The 16384-nt window shown below is 43.8% G+C and overlaps 1 protein-coding gene and 1 long non-coding RNA gene across 2 annotated transcripts in view; both read right to left on the bottom strand.

Annotated features, from left to right (window-relative positions):
* Nucleotides 1-16384, bottom strand: part of LOC116986663 (C4b-binding protein alpha chain-like) — a 325485-nt gene that overhangs the window by 122347 nt on the left and 186754 nt on the right. The gene's annotated exons all lie outside the window — the stretch shown is intronic.
* Nucleotides 3302-16206, bottom strand: LOC116987095. Its single transcript, XR_004415640.1, has 3 exons — nt 16177-16206; nt 12724-12753; nt 3302-3563 (listed from the first exon to the last, which is right to left on the bottom strand). It is a non-coding gene; the product is annotated as an uncharacterized LOC116987095 (long non-coding RNA).

Below are 16384 nucleotides of genomic sequence, written 5' to 3'. Positions count from 1 at the left end.
GGGTTGAAGTGCTGAGCCACCGGGAGATCAGGTTGGTTATTGCGAACTGAGTGGAGGTGTTGGGTGAAGCAATCGCCAAGCCGACGCTTGGTCACACCGATGTAAAACAGTTATAATAATAATAATAATAAATTTTATTTATGGGCGCTTTTCAAGAGTCTCAAGGACACCTTACAAAAATTTAGCAGGTAGAGGAAAAATATGTAAGGGGAATGAAATAAATAGTAGAGACATGACTAGTACACAAAGTAAATACAGAATTCAATACAAAACACAGTATGAGGCAATTAATGCACAGATGAAAAGGGACGGGGACGTGGGGCTAAGGATAGGCAGAAGTGAAGAGATGGGTCTTGAGGCGGGACTGGAAGATGGTGAGGGACACGGAATTGCAGATCAGTTGGGGGAGGGAGTTCCAGAGCCTGGGAGCTGCCCTGGAGAAGGCTCTGTCCCCAAAACTGCGGAGGTTGGACTTGTGGATGGAGAGACCAGCTGATGTGGATCTGAGGGACCGTGAGGGTTGGTAGGGGGAGAGGAGGTTAGTGCGTTATGGGGGAGGGGGCAGATGGTGGAGGGCTTTGTAGGTGAGGATCAGGATTTTGTAGGTGATCCGGTGGGAGATGGGAAGCCAGTGAAGTTGTTTGAGGACTGGAGTGATGTGATGCCAGGATTTGGTATGGGTGATGAGTCGGGCGGCTGCGTTCTGGACCAGTCGGAGTCGGTAGATGTAGGTGGAGCTGATGCCAAGGAGAAGTGAGTTGCAATAGTCCAGTCGGGAGGAGATGAAGGCATGGATGAGTCTTTCAGCAGCGGGCGGTGTGAGAGAGGGTCTGAGTTTGGCGATGTTGCGGAGATGAAAGAAGGAGGTTTTAATGACATGGTGGATGTGAGGCTCAAGGGAGAGGGTGGAATCAAAGATCACGCCAAGGTTGCGGGCCTGGGGAGTTGACACCTGGAACAGCGGATGCAGTAGATGAGGTTGGAGGAGGTGCAGGTGAACCTCTGCCTCACCTGGAAAGACTTCTTGGGTCCTTGGATGGGAGTCAAGGGGGGAGGTAAAGCGACAAGTGTAATATTTCCTGCGGTTGCAAGGGAAAGTACCTGGGGAGGGGGTAGTTTGGGTGGGAAGGGACAAATTGACAAGGGAGTTACGGAGGGAATGGTCTCTGCGGAAAGCAGAAAGGGGAGGAGATGGTAAGATGTGGCCAGTGGTGGGATCCCGTTGGAGGTGGCGAAAATATGTTGTATGCGACGACTGGTAGGGTGGAAGGTGAGGACAAGGGGGAACTCTGTCCTTGTTACGAGTAGGGGGATGGGGAGTGATAGCGGAGCTGCTGGATATAGAGGCAACCTTGGTGAGAGCCTCTTCTATAATAGAAGAGGGGAACCCCCATCTCCAATGCCCTGGTCTGGAACACTTTGTTCTGGAGGAATTGGGAGTATGGGATAGAGTCCTTACAGGAAGCAGGGTGAAAACAAGTGTAGTCCAGATAACCATGGGAGTCAGTGGGTTTGTAGTACATGTCGGTCAGTAGTCTGTTGCCTGCGATGGAGATGGTGAGGTCTAGAAACGGTAGGGAGTTGTTGGTGAATGAGATTGTTGGTGAATGACATTATTCGTCTGATTAATGAATTTACAAAATGTGTTTATATTCCCAGATGGCTCCAGAGGAAAGCAGCAATGTTGGGCCATGCAGATTATTAGTTCAGAGACAAAGTTTAAAGAAGCAAGTGCTGTTTGATTACAATAAAAACATACATTTATAATTGTTCCATTTCCACTTTATAATCTGATGTTTGAAGCTGGTTACATTCACTGAGAAAAACAATGAAACAATACTAATATTTCTGTCAAACCAGCTGCACCGGAAATGCTTGTATCAAAGTTACATCTTAAGTGTTCTAAGCTATTTGTTTTTTATAAGCACCTGTTGAGCTGCTGTATTACTGTGGTCCCATGAAGAAGCAGAGCGAGGGGAATGTTTCGTAGACAATAATTCCATTGACTGAGGATAGTGGTGTTCACTGCTACGTTGGAATATACCATCGCAAACTGCAGTTAAAATGGGATAAGGGAAACACCATGTGCAACCAGTCCAAGATTAAAAATAAGTAAATATTTCCACATTATTCACAACTTTCATATAGAAAAAAGTCCTTTATATTTGAAACAGAAGGAAGTAGCATACAGTAGGTATGTTGCAAAGCCTACCTGAAGCGTCGTTGAAGATCTGCTGCTGAGGCTGTGCGCGATTTTGGCGCCGTTTAGAGGGGGCGGGTTTAAAACGCGATTTTCTCTAAGCTGTTCCAATCGAAAATGTTCAGCCTAGTTAATTATTAACGAAAAATCGCTGGAAGACCCCGTCGCAAAAGCTATTATTAGGTTTAAAGGCCTTGAATAATAGTTATAGTAGTTTAAAAATCAATCTTTAAACCCGCGACCGTCATCAACCGCAGGGTCTCATAAAGAAAATAGCAGAAGGTATGCTGTATATTTTTACATTCAAAAGGGCTTCTAAAGATCCTTTTATACAAAATTTAATATTGCGAGTAGCTCAATTTGGGCCCATTATATCACGCAGTATTTTTCTGGGCATTTGAGGCACAAATCTACCGCAATGTGAACGTTCTAAACCAGCGCGTTCCACAGGGACCCACTGGAAAGCTGATTTAAATGGGCATTTATTTACAGCAATTGAACACTGAATTCCTTCCATTTGGCCTATAAATTAATGTAAATGAGATTTAAAAATCATGTTTTATTGTGAATTATTTGTGAATATTATTTGGACATTTAGGCTATTTAAAAATGTTAATCATTTATTAAGAAATAGATAGATGTTTAGATCTAGTAATTGAAGTCTGAAATTAGCTACAATTAGGTAACTAACTAATTATATGCTTTAATTTCAGGTCATCCAAGTAAGATTATTTTATATTTGTTTCAGAATGCTTCAATCTATGATAACTGAAAATTTCATTCAGTTCTCTTAATTTTTAAGAAAGTTATGGGCTTTTGACTGTTCACGATCACAACTTTTTTGTTATGTCCATAGAAAATCAATAGGGAACAAGATGCTCATTTCCGAGTATGAAAATGGCCATAACTTTTTAAATACTTGAGATATGAAAGTGAATTAGATGTCAAATTAAACTTATTTTTATGCTTTATCTGATGGGATAAATTACAGACTTGATTTTTAAAATCTCAAAATTTTGTAACATTGCTACATACAGAGCTTGATTGGGCCAGATTCATATTTAATAATAAAGTGGAAAATTACTGGCCACGGCCATTTTCATGTGTGATTTCCAGTCTACACAATGACACTTCATAATGGAAAAACTCAAACAAAATATATTAGCTTCTAAATACAATTCAAGGCAAAATATTTTATTTCTGTAGGAAAAGAAACTTGATATTCTTCATCTGAAAATGTACCCGTTTCTTCAATGTAATGCCTGGAGACGATATGCCGAGTTCCAGCACAGAACAGCATGTTTCAGAGCAGTCCGGAATCGGATGGTGCCAGGCCTCACAATTCATCATGTGTTTAAATATACTAAATGCACATAAAAATATTACTTCAACTTAAAATAATTACTTAACAAAATTAAAAAGCATATCAAACATACAGAATCAAACTCAAATAAGCAATGTTGGTTTATTTTACAGATCAACAGCATGTAAATGTAACGATCACTGCCAAGAACAATAGACGATAGGTGCAGGAGTAGGCCATTCGGCCCTACGAGCCAGCACCACCATTCAATATGATCATGGCTGATCATCCACAATCAGTACCCCATTCCTGCCTTCTCCCCATATCCCCTGACTCTGCTATCTTTAAGAGCCCTTTCTAACTCTCTCATGAAAGTATCCAGAGAACGGGTCTGCACCGCCCTTTGAGGCAGAGAATTCCACAGACTCACAAGTGAGTGAAAAAGACTTTCCTCATCTCCATTTTAAACGGCTTACACCTTATTCTTAAACTGTGGCCCCTGGTTCAGGAATACTGAGGTTTGGAGGGATATGGGCCAAACGCACGCGGCAGGTGGGACTAGTGTACTGTAGATGGGGCATGTTGGTCGGCACGGGCGTTGGGCCAAAGGGCCTGTTTCCAAGCTGTATGATTGAGTTTCTCTCTTGTTTTATCTTTGCACCCAAATACCACCTGCATCCTCTCATGGACTCACAGATCAGCAAAAGAGAACATTAAGAAAATGCAGGGGATATAAAAGTGGCAATGAGTTCCACAGATTAACTACTGTCAAGTCTTCTAATGTTTTTGCAGTTTCCCCGCTTGAAAGGGATTTGATTTATCTACCCCGAAATGATGAACTGGATTCACTCAGACCAAACACTTCTTTTCCACCTTTTATTTCCTCCTTCTTTTATTTTGGCAGATTAGTTTTTATCAGTTTAGGTCTTTATCAGTTTTGGTCTTTAACAGGTGAAAAACCTTTAGACACAAAGGCAAAAAATATACACATTACTGTAACCAAATATAAATAACAGAAAATTACATGTATTTACATTCCAACTCATAGCAGCCATTTTGTTTTTTAAATAATTTTCACATTTCATTAAATGAAAAATACAAATAATGCCCACTACTGTTACCAATTTTTTAGCTGGTGTCATATGAATCTTTACTGTTTTTTAACACATTTTATCATATTTTTTAAAGTGCAATTATTTAAACTAACACCACACATAGCATATAAGTATTAGAAATTAGCTTACATTAGCCCTTAACATATGCACTTTACATAGGCAACAAACATTATCATCACCCTGTCATCTTGGTTAACAAACACCACCAATATCAACACGTTAGCCAGACAAGTTTCTCAGCTTTTAAATGGTTAAACAGAGTCTCTGGGGCTGCAGTCTTCGACTCAGTCCATTTAGAGTTCAGTCCTTACCGGCTGCCAATCGGGTCTGTAGAAAAATCAGTCCTGCTTGCCTTTTCTGGCTCTCGCGGCAGTCTTTTCGGACAGTCTTTTTGATTTACTGCTGGATTCACTGCTCGCAAGTTTCTTGTCTCTCCTTCACTGGCTTCTGGTGCTCTGTGCCCTTTTGACCCCCAGGCAGAACTCGGCAGGCTGGGGTTCCGCCCACTTTAATCACTTCTCGTGATTTCAATTGTAGCATTTCTCTGCTCGCAAGTTTCTTGCATTTCAGTTTGACTTGACACCTCCCACTCGATCTTCCAATGGAACCACTTGGGAGATCGACGCTTCAAAGTCAAACTTTGAATGGGGGTATGAACTTAGTCACCTGATGTATTTTTGTCTTGTTCTTCTACTGGAAGTAAGACAACCAGCCGCCTAACATCCCTGTGAACTATCGTGGCTTGGATCCTCTCCTTCCCCTGAGTGGAATGCCTTGCCCTTCCTTTCAAAGCTTTTGTCAGAGGAATGGAGTAGCTTGGAAAGATCCGTACATTAACGTCTCTCACGATGCCTTTGCGGTCTGGATTGGAGCTGACAACTCTGCCCAGCTTGAATTGCCCCCTCAGTGCATTTTGGTCACTTAACCAGACAATGTCTCCGGCAGTGACATTTCTCTGAGTGGTGTGCCACTTGCTCCTTATAAACAAGTTAGGACCAGCGAGTTGGCTCCAGCTCTTCCAAAACTTGTTCACCTCCGACTGCATTGCTCTAAGTCTTTTGTAGGGGTAGCTGGAAAAGTCAAAAGTCTTGATGTCTCCGCACTGAGATGCTCGGCCAAGCAGAAGAGTATTTGGTGTGATGTACTGAACGCAGTCTTCCCGGCTTTGTATCCTGGCGTCGATTGGACGTTCATTTGACAGGTTGGCTGCTATGTAAAGAGCTGTCTGAAACTCACTATAACTGAGTGACGATTCTTTTCCAAAATTTTGGAGCGCTCTCTTCACAACGCGCACAGCAGCTTCCGCAGCGCCATTTCTGTGTGGAGAATCAGCAGGATGGATTTTCCACATCCACTCTGTTCCATTTTTAGCTGCGTTCTCCTCCAAAGCTGCTCTGTCCAGGTTGTCCAAAAACCTATATAGTTCCTCTAAGACTGGTTTTGCGCCAATAAAATTAGTGCCTGGATCTGACCAGATCTTCTTGGGGTGCCCACGGATTGCTGTGAATCTTTGATAAGCCATCAGAAACCCTTCACTTGATAAGGTGTTGACTAACTCTGTGTGGATGGCTCTGCTGGCCATACAGCAGAATACAACTCCCCAGACTTTGAGTTTTACCCTCTTCTTGACGTCATCGTGTACGTGGTAGGGTCCAAAGAGGTCTACTGTTGTAAACTCAAAAGGAGCAGCAGGTTCAGTTCTTTCAGGCGGCAGATCACTCATTACTTGTTGACATTTCTTTGCTTTTGCTTTCTTGCAGATTATGCAGTGATCAACGACTTTTTGAGCAATTCTCCTTCCTTTTATGACCCAAGCCTTTCTTCTCATTTTAAGCAAGGTCCCAGCCACTCCGTCATGACTCTCCCTGTGAGCCTCCCGAGCTAGCAGCATGGACACCCAGGCATCAACGGGTAGGATGGGAACAGCAACTTTATCCTCTTCAAAGCTCTGCACTCTGCCACCACAAACCATCAGCCCAGAATCTTGGTCTTTATAGGCTACCAGTCGATCTGTTGTGGTGCTTGGGAAAGTTGTGCCCAATTGCGCAGCACAAAAAATGTCTTTTAGAGCATTTTCTCGTTCTCTTACTGTAATGACTCCTGTCAAAGAGATGGCCTCCCACTTTGGATTGTTTAGGGCTTTCCACAAGATGATACCACTTCTCCACTTGAATTTGACTGTGTAGCTCAAATACTTCTTTAAGCGTGAGGCGAACACTGCTCCGCACATCTCTGCTTTAACAGCGTCTCCTCTGTGGTCCAAGGGAGTTAACTTGGCCTTGGATTCCACAAGTCTGACAATTGGGCCATGGTCTGAATCCCATCTCAGGTACGTCACTGCCCCGTAGGTGTGCTCACTTCCGTCAGAAAAGGTGATACCCAAGGGTTCAGTTGCGGAGCAAGAGGGAGTCAGTGCCCTGACGAACTTGACTTTTCCAAGTTGTTCGTACTCTTCAAAGAGCTTAATTGCATCCTCCCTGAGTCCATCTGAGAGTGCCATGTCCCATGTGTCTCTGACCGAACAGCTTCCCTCTTTTGCTTCTTGGAAAGCTCTGCGTACTAGAATCGCTCCCTTTTGCTTAACAGGAGCCACTATGCCGATGGGGTCATATAGCCCTGCTACCTGGCTGAGAAGCTCTCTTCTTGTTTGGGGATTTGACGTCTGAGTTTTGATTTGCTCTTGTAGAAGGCTTTGACCAAGCCGCATCCTTTTCTTTCTCTTGGAGAAATTGATTCCCACCATAACGTGGAGCATGTCCTCTTCAACAATGTAGCCCAGACCAAGTGCCTTGTTATCATCATCATGCATTTGGTTTGGTAGGATCATGCTTTTTGTTTTGCTTTTCTTTAAAGCATCACTGTCCTCCTTCCTCCCACTTTGGCCAGACAGAACCCAAGGCTTGAGCTCAAACCCACCAGCTTGGAGGATTCGTTCCACATTTGCTGTGATGATTCTCAACTGGTCGAGGCTGTTGTGAGATGTGAGGATGTCGTCAACATAGCTGTCTTTCTGGAGTACTTGCTGCTCATCCTTGAGGTGGGTAAAAGAAGGAAGATTAGCAGTCTCACGCATTGCCAACTGTGCAATGCACCCCGCAGGTTTGTCTCCGATGTTCACTCTTATGATAGCATACTCTCCCAGCTCCTCGTCCTCGGAATCTCGCCAGAGGAATCTGTGTAAGTGTACTTCACGGTCCTCCAACCAGACTGAGTTATACATCTTCTTTATGTCTCCCAGAGCAGCATAGATTCCGCCTCTGAATCTGAGGAGGACGGCGCGAATTTGGTTGAGGACGTCTGGACCTTTCATCAGCAAATCATTTAAGCTGACACCATTGCACTTTTGGCTGCTGTTCCACACTAGTCTCACTGGGGTTGTGACAGAGTGGGGGTTTGGAGCAATAAGGTGACTCACATACCACACTGGTCCCTTCCAGTTTGCAATCATGTCTTCGGACAATTTGATTGCAGCCTTTCGGTCCACCATGTCGTGCACCTGAGCTGTGTAGGCACTTTTCCATTCAGGTTCTCTGGATAGCTGCCTCTCCGTCCTGAGAAATGTGGCTTCCACTGTCCTTTTATTATTTGGTAGAGAAGCTGGGTCGTCCAACCAAGGATAGCTAGCATGCCAATGTGGGTCTTTACTGTGACGGTCTCCTGTTACGTAGGTGAGGCCTTCCCTTACCACTTCGAGCTCTCTCTCTTCAGCAAGAGTCATTTCTTTTCCGCCTGGCTGGCAGTTTCCACAGCGGCAACCCCCGCACTTTGGCTCGCATGCTGCTCCAATGCTATCCCACTTCCACCAATCCAAGAAGTCCCGATTGGCGGTTGATGTGCGTGACTTCTGAACTTTGACGGCGACCTGTCCGTTTGGTGAAAGTTCCTCAGGGACTGGGGCAGTGAGCTCCTCATACTTTAAAGCAGCTGCTCTCATTGATCTTGCGAAGTGTGTTTTGGACATGTGGGCTGACATGGTAAGCTTCTCAAACAGCTCAGGATGACAACCTCCAACAGTCTTTCCCAGTGGTCCATCCCACAGAATGAGATCTCCAACAGTTCTAATCCTCTGAGGCGCTAGCTGACCTTCTCTATGGCTTATGAGCAAATGTATCTCTTTTGGTCTCACAAGTTCCTCAAGTGGGACGTCTGGAAAGAACTTTTGCAGCTGCTGTGGTGTCACATGTTTGTGAACATCTGCGATGCTGTCCAACCCATAACAAACTAACTGGTGCGACTTGAGTGTGCCCTTGGGAGTCTTCACTCGGATCTTTAGAAGGTAGCGCATTGTCTCTACGTGGACCTTCATCCCCCCAACTCCATGGACGATAAGCGTGATGTCTTCACTCCTAAGGTTCAGTCTACTCGCAGCCTTGTGAGTTATGTAGTTGGTATCTGAAGCCAAGTCAATTAATGTCCCAACCTTTTGTCCAGCATTTGCTATGACCTCCAAAAGCATCATAATCACTGGATGCTCTTGCAGTCCACCTTCCTTTAGGAGGCTTGGCTGATGCTTTGCAGTGTTGAAGGCTCTTGATGCAGTGTTGGAGAACACATCTCGGCATTGTTTTGCCAACTCTGGTGGAAGTTTGCTGAAAAACTCCTCTTGGTGCACTGTATATTTCTTTTTGCCTTTATCTTCCTCTGGACCAAATTTACTCCTTCTCTGATCCACACTGCTTTTCCTCATCTCATAATTGGGGCAAAGATAAAAATGATGCTCAGGATTTTGTTCATCCTTGCAGATTAGATTTTTACACAGATATGCAGGTTTGCAGTATGAACCATCATCATGGACTTCAAGACACTTTTTGCATGCTCCCAACTTCTTTACTGCAGCTCTTTTCTCTGTCAGCTTTAGCCCTCGAAACTGCTTGCAGAAGTACAGCTTCCTTTTATGCTTTATGTCACCACAGACTACACAACTTGTGTGGTCATTTTCTGACTTGGTAGACTTGGTTCTGGCATGTCTTGGTTCAGTCCGAGTTTCCTTTCTACTCGGCTCCTCGTCCCTCAGTTGCTCGAGCTGTTCGTATATGCTCTCCTGCTCTTTGAGAAATGACAAGAGACTGTCAAACCGTTTCTCTGGTGCCACAGCATTCCTCTTGTCAGCTACATAAACCAGCCATTCCTTCTTAAGGGTTTCTGGAAGCTTGGTCTCAATTGATTTTGTCATCAGTGGATTTTTAATAGCGCCTGTGTCTCCGAGATCGCTCAAGTCATTAAGCGCCTTTTCCACAGCTTGAATTAATTCCACTATTTTACGTGGCTGATGTCCTCTGACAGGTGGGATTCTCTGAAGCTCCTCCACTATCTCAATAGCAATAGCTGTTTGATTTCCAAACCGGTTCTCTAGGACACGAAAGATATCTTCTGCAGTGTTATAACTTGTGAGGCGGAGGTCTCTTGTAATTTTGTCCTCCAGACTGTCCAGCAATTGAACCTTCTTCACCTCATTTGATCCAGTGGGTTCACCTTGCTTTTGCAGTGCTTCCCAATCCTTCCTCCATCTATAAAAGTCACGCTTGTTTCCAGTAAACTTAGGAAGGGCCGTGGGCCTCAGTCTGATGGCTGGTGAAGGATAATTGAAAGCTTTCGCCGCTTGTGCTAATCCTTCAGCGTCCTTCTTTATTCTTGCCTGTATGAAGTCAGCCTTCCTGGAAACCAGCTTGGGGACGAGAAGCTCGAGTGTTCTTAGATGTTTCTGGAAGCTCTCTTGCTCATCCAGAGGGACCCAACGTTTCCACCGACTGTACGTCTCCTTTGCAGTCTGTACCAGTTTCTGCAGGTGGTTAAGCATGAATTCATATGCTTCTTGGTTGCTATTTGATGGTGCGGTGGCAGCAGCAAGTTCACATGCACCATCTGCTGTCTGTAGTGAGGTGGATAATTCAACATTTCCAAACTTTGCCCATAGAGTGTCCTGGATGAGCCCTTTGACCTCTTTTAGTTTCGACTCACACTCCTTTGCAGTCTTTGCCAGGTCGGCTTTTTGCTGTTCAGTTAACACAGTTTCTTCATCTGCGTCCAGCTCCGCCTCCAGCTCTGCAATGAGTCCAGCCTCCACATCGTCATTGGCTTCCATGACTTTTTCGGCCTCCTGCATGAGTTTGTTGAAATTGTTCCTGAGCTCCTCTTCAGACATTTCTTCATGGTTCCTAATGATGCTGTTAACAAGGCGAGAGAATGCCCGTTTTGCTGTTGTCCTCTTCAGCTTGAGCTGCTCAGCTGACTTTCCAGCAACTTCATCAGCCATGATTTATCTTGACTTAACTGTCTTTTTTCCAGGTTTCCAGATATCCTGGCCCCGCCCGGTTTTTCACTGTTAAGTCTTCTACTGTTTCCAGATCTCCTGGTCACAGCGGTTTTTCACTGTCAAGTCTTCTAATGTTTTTGCAGTTTCCCCGCTTGAAAGGGATTTGATTTATCTACCCCGAAATGATGAACTGGATTCACTCAGACCAAACACTTCTTTTCCACCTTTTATTTCCTCCTTCTTTTATTTTGGCAGATTAGTTTTTATCAGTTTAGGTCTTTATCAGTTTTGGTCTTTAACAGGTGAAAAACCTTTAGACACAAAGGCAAAAAATATACACATTACTGTAACCAAATATAAATAACAGAAAATTACATGTATTTACATTCCAACTCATAGCAGCCATTTTGTTTTTTAAATAATTTTCACATTTCATTAAATGAAAAATACAAATAATGCCCACTACTGTTACCAATTTTTTAGCTGGTGTCATATGAATCTTTACTGTTTTTTAACACATTTTATCATATTTTTTAAAGTGCAATTATTTAAACTAACACCACACATAGCATATAAGTATTAGAAATTAGCTTACATTAGCCCTTAACATATGCACTTTACATAGGCAACAAACATTATCATCACCCTGTCATCTTGGTTAACAAACACCACCAATATCAACACGTTAGCCAGACAAGTTTCTCAGCTTTTAAATGGTTAAACAGAGTCTCTGGGGCTGCAGTCTTCGACTCAGTCCATTTAGAGTTCAGTCCTTACCGGCTGCCAATCGGGTCTGTAGAAAAATCAGTCCTGCTTGCCTTTTCTGGCTCTCGCGGCAGTCTTTTCGGACAGTCTTTTTGATTTACTGCTGGATTCACTGCTCGCAAGTTTCTTGTCTCTCCTTCACTGGCTTCTGGTGCTCTGTGCCCTTTTGACCCCCAGGCAGAACTCGGCAGGCTGGGGTTCCGCCCACTTTAATCACTTCTCGTGATTTCAATTGTAGCATTTCTCTGCTCGCAAGTTTCTTGCATTTCAGTTTGACTTGACAACTACCATCTTACTAAAGACGTTCCTCCTTGCAAAATGCTGGAGTAACTCAGCGGGTCAGACAGCAGCTCTGGAGAACAAGGATAGCTGGTGTTTCTGTCCGTCCCCTTCTCCAATCTGAAGAAGGGTCCCAACCTGAAGACGATCCCGAAATGTCACCCACCTATATTCTCAGGGAACGCTGCCCTACCTGCTGAGTTACTCCAGCACTGTGTGTCTTTTTTCGTGGATAGGTGACGTCTCGGAACGGAACCCTTCTTCAGACTATTCGAGGTTGGGATCCTTCTTCAGACTGCAGAAGAGTCCTGACCCAAAACACCACCTATCCATGTTCTCTAAAGATGGTATTTGACCCACTGAGCTAATCCAGCACTGAGTGTTTCTTTTTCATAAACTACCATCTGCAGTTCCTCATGTCTACAGATTACAAGATAATTTAGAGATTTTAAATGATTTAAACATTTGACCAGATAGATTGAGAAAGGCTAGTTCCTCTGCTGAGACTACTGAACAAGGGTCCATAAAATCAGAACCGACGATTCAGCTGTCAAACCTCAGATGGTGGTAAATTTGAATTCTAAAGACAATTTGCAGAAGCCAATTAACCTACAAAATCTGTTTATCTTTGGAGTGTGGGAGGAAACCCGAGCACCCGGAGAAAAGCAAGGGAGAACGTACAAACTCCATACAGACAGCACCATAGTCAGGATCGAAACCGGGTCCCTGGCGCTGTAAGGCAGCAACGTTATTGCTGCACCACCGTGCCGCCCATAAATACAATACATTACTATCTGAAAGTTCTTACCCAAGATGATGAGCAGCCCATACCACTGACCTGCAGGAGGGAAACATTAAATTTTAATTAAATCTGAGTACGTAATAATGACAGCTTCGCCAGTATTTAGGCGGATAACACATACGGGGATGATAGATGCATGGACATATGTAAAATTGAACAGGAGAAGGGAATTTAGAAATATCGATCATCAGATAATCCATTTCCGTCACTAATTCCCACCTTCACCCATATCCCCCATCTCTTCAGCATTAACAAAAGCATCCTCCTCCTCCTTCAATATATTTAATGACTTGGCCTTCACTGCCACAGGGGAGAGACTGCACAGGATCAGACCTCTCGGGTGAAGACATTTCTCCTGATAATTCTAAATGGCAAAGCCCACATGCAGGAAGGAACTGCAGATGCTGGTTTTTACCGATAATAGACGCAAAATGCTGGAGTGACTCAGCGGGACAGGCAGCATCTCTGGAGAGAAGGAATGGGTGACGTTTCAGGTCGAGACCTTTCTTCACTGAGTCAGTCTGAAGAAGGGTGTCAACCGGAAAAGTCATCCATTCCTTCTCTCCAGAGATGTGGCATACAATGCATCCTGCTTCCAGATCTCCAGCTATTGCTATTGCTCTCTCTGCATCTAGTTCATCGGGTCTTTATTTACCCTTGTCCGTCTAGTTAGTCAAGTCAAGTCAAGTCAAGTTTATTTGTCACATACACATACGAGATGTGCAGTGAAATGAAAGTCGCAATGCTCGCGGACTTTTGTGCAAAAAGACAAACAACCAAACAACCTATAAACACAATCATAACACACATATTATTTTACATAATAAATAATGGAAGGAAAAACGTTCAGTAGAGTTAGTCCCTGGTGAGATAGGCGTTTACAGTCCGAATGGCCTCTGGGAAGAAACTCCTTCTCAACCTCTCTGTTCTCACCGCATGGCAATGGAGGCGTTTGCCTGACCGTAGCAGCTGGAACAGTCCGTTGCAGGGGTGGAAGGGGTCTCTCATGATAGTGTTGGCTCTGGAGTTGCACCTCCTGATGTATAGTTCCTGCAGGGGGGCAAGTGAAGTTCCCATAGTGCGTTCGGCCGAATACACTACTCTCTGCAGAGTCTTCTTGTCCTTGGCAGAGCAATTCCCAAACCAGATGGTAATGTTCCCGGACAAGATGCTTTCCACCGCCGCTGCGTAGAAGCACTGGAGGATCCTCGGAATTTCCTCAATTGCCTGAGGTGGTAAAGGTGCTGCCTTGCCTTACTCACGAGTGCTGCAGCGTGTGATGCCCATGTCATATCCTCGGAGATGTGGACTCCCAGATATTTAAAACAGTTCACCCTATCCACAGGATCCCCATTTATCCTCAATGGAGTGTACATCCTCGGATGATTATCTTTTCACTTTGCTAATTTCTCCCAGCCCTTCTCCCCCTCTAGTTTTCCTCTACCCTCTCCTGGTTTCACCTAACCCCTACATCCTGCTATACACTGTCAATCTCTCCTGCTCTCTCTCAGTCTTGAAGGGGTCTCAATCTACAATGTTGTCTTATCCTTCTACGTTGACAGATGCTGCTGGACCTGCCCAGTTCTTCCAGTGTTCTGATCTTTTTTTTAATGGAAGCTATACTGTGCTTAACAAATACGACTGTTTTTTGAAAAATAAATTGCCAGAGTGGATAAAGCAGAACCACTGGATGTAATATCTGAATATTCATTGGGGATTTCTCTCACAATGTAGGGATTTTAAACCCTTTATACTGAATCATCTTAACTGCAAATATTTTGGATCAATGTTTCTTGTCTTTATTTAACAAACATTAACTAGATTACAATTTAAACCTGCGCTAGTAACACAATCATGAGTCTAAGTACTTAATAAATTATAACACCACCTGCAATAAAGACTTGCGTATTTACCTTGCTTATTTGAAACATAAAGAAACCACTGACAATTGTAATTCTGTTTTACAATTTGATTCCAATGTTAGACACAAAAAGCTGGAGTAACTCAGCGGGACAGGCATCATCTTTGGAGAGAAGGAATGGGAGACGTTTTGGGTCTGAACCAGTCTGAAGAAGGGTCTTGATCCGAAACGTCACCCATTCATTCTCTCCAGAGATGCTGCCTGTCCCATTGAGTTGCTCCAGCATTTTGTGTCTATCTTTGGATTAAACTAGCATGTGCAGTTCCTTCCTACACATTGATTCCAAAGTTGTCAGATATCAAAAATGTATTTGGACAAATAAGTGCAGAGGCTTGAAATCAAAAACAGAAATAGAAAATGGTGGAAGGACTCAGGACTCATCCATGGAGTGGGAAATACTCAAGAGGCCAGAGAGGTGAGTGTGGGAGTGGGACAGAGAACTCAAGTGACAGCAAGTGAAAGCTCGGAGTGATCCTTGCGGTTTAACACTCTGCAAAATAGTCACCCAATCTCCAATAGAAAACACTGACCACAACTCACTGAAGTGAAAGGACAAGTGAACTGCTGCTTTACATGGATAGTCATAGACACAAAATGCTGGAATAACTGGAAGATAGGGTTCTTAAAGATAGCGGAGTCAGGGGATATGGGGAGAAGGCAGGAACGGGGTACTGATTGGGGATGATCAGCCATGATCACATTGATCATGGCTCGAAAGGGCCAAATGGCCTACTCCTGCACCTATTGTCTATAACTCAGAGGGACTGGCAGCATCTTATGTCTATCTTTGGTTTAAACCAGCATCTGCATCTCCTTCATTCATTCACATGGATAGTCTGTCCATTGGATGGGAAACTGCCCGAGATGGTTTGTGGAGATGGAGCAGATAACTGCAGCTGCCCAACTCTGAAAGTTGAGGATACAGGTTATGTTGAGGGCAGAGTCTCATGGTGGTGGTGGACATTACAGAGGACGATACATCGGACACGGCGGGGAGGGTGGAAGGCAAAGGCATGAGGATCGTTGTTACGGCTGGGAAGGGAGGGGAAGAGCAGGTGCACAAAATCTAGGAGCTGCAATTAGAGTATCCTGTTCCAACTTTCTCCCTTATATCCCTTCGTGAATCTAACTCCAAAAACAGTATCAAGCTCTTCAATCACCCTCTGTGATCTTATTTCTCATTTCAATCTTAAATGGCATTTATCTGTCATTTAAATGGACTTTCATAGACTGTAATCCTGGAGGACATCCATCCATCCAGCCATCTTGCATCTAACCTGTCTTGTCCCGATAGAATTTGTGGTGTTCTATGAGATTCCCTCAACCTCTAGTGAATAGAAGCTTCTTCATATGCCAGTCCTGCTATCAGGAATTAGTCCACTGGAACTTTTCTGATCTCATTCACCAGCGAGAATATCCTTCTTTAGATAAGGAGATGAAAACTGCATACAAGATGTGGTTTTATTAATGTGCTGAACTACTGCAACAAATATTTATTGATGCGTAAAGAAGATGATGTGGCCTGTTTTTCCACTTACCAACATTCCTTCCTGCCTGACTGCCTGGTGCTGAAACGAGAAGAAAGAAATGGTTAGGCTGATCTTATGAAAATTGACTAACATTTAGCAGCTGTCTAATGCATACAACATGCTATTAGGGTTTAAATAGTGGAATACCATAACAATTGCAATAAAATGACTTACCACCACCTTCTAAAGGGCAATAAAGAATGAACAATAATTTGAG

This window comes from Amblyraja radiata, chromosome 24 (genome assembly GCF_010909765.2).
Source record: "Amblyraja radiata isolate CabotCenter1 chromosome 24, sAmbRad1.1.pri, whole genome shotgun sequence".
NCBI lineage: Eukaryota > Metazoa > Chordata > Chondrichthyes > Rajiformes > Rajidae > Amblyraja > Amblyraja radiata.
The sequence above is the reverse complement of the archived record's forward strand: the minus strand, read 5'-3'. Positions and strand labels throughout refer to the sequence as shown.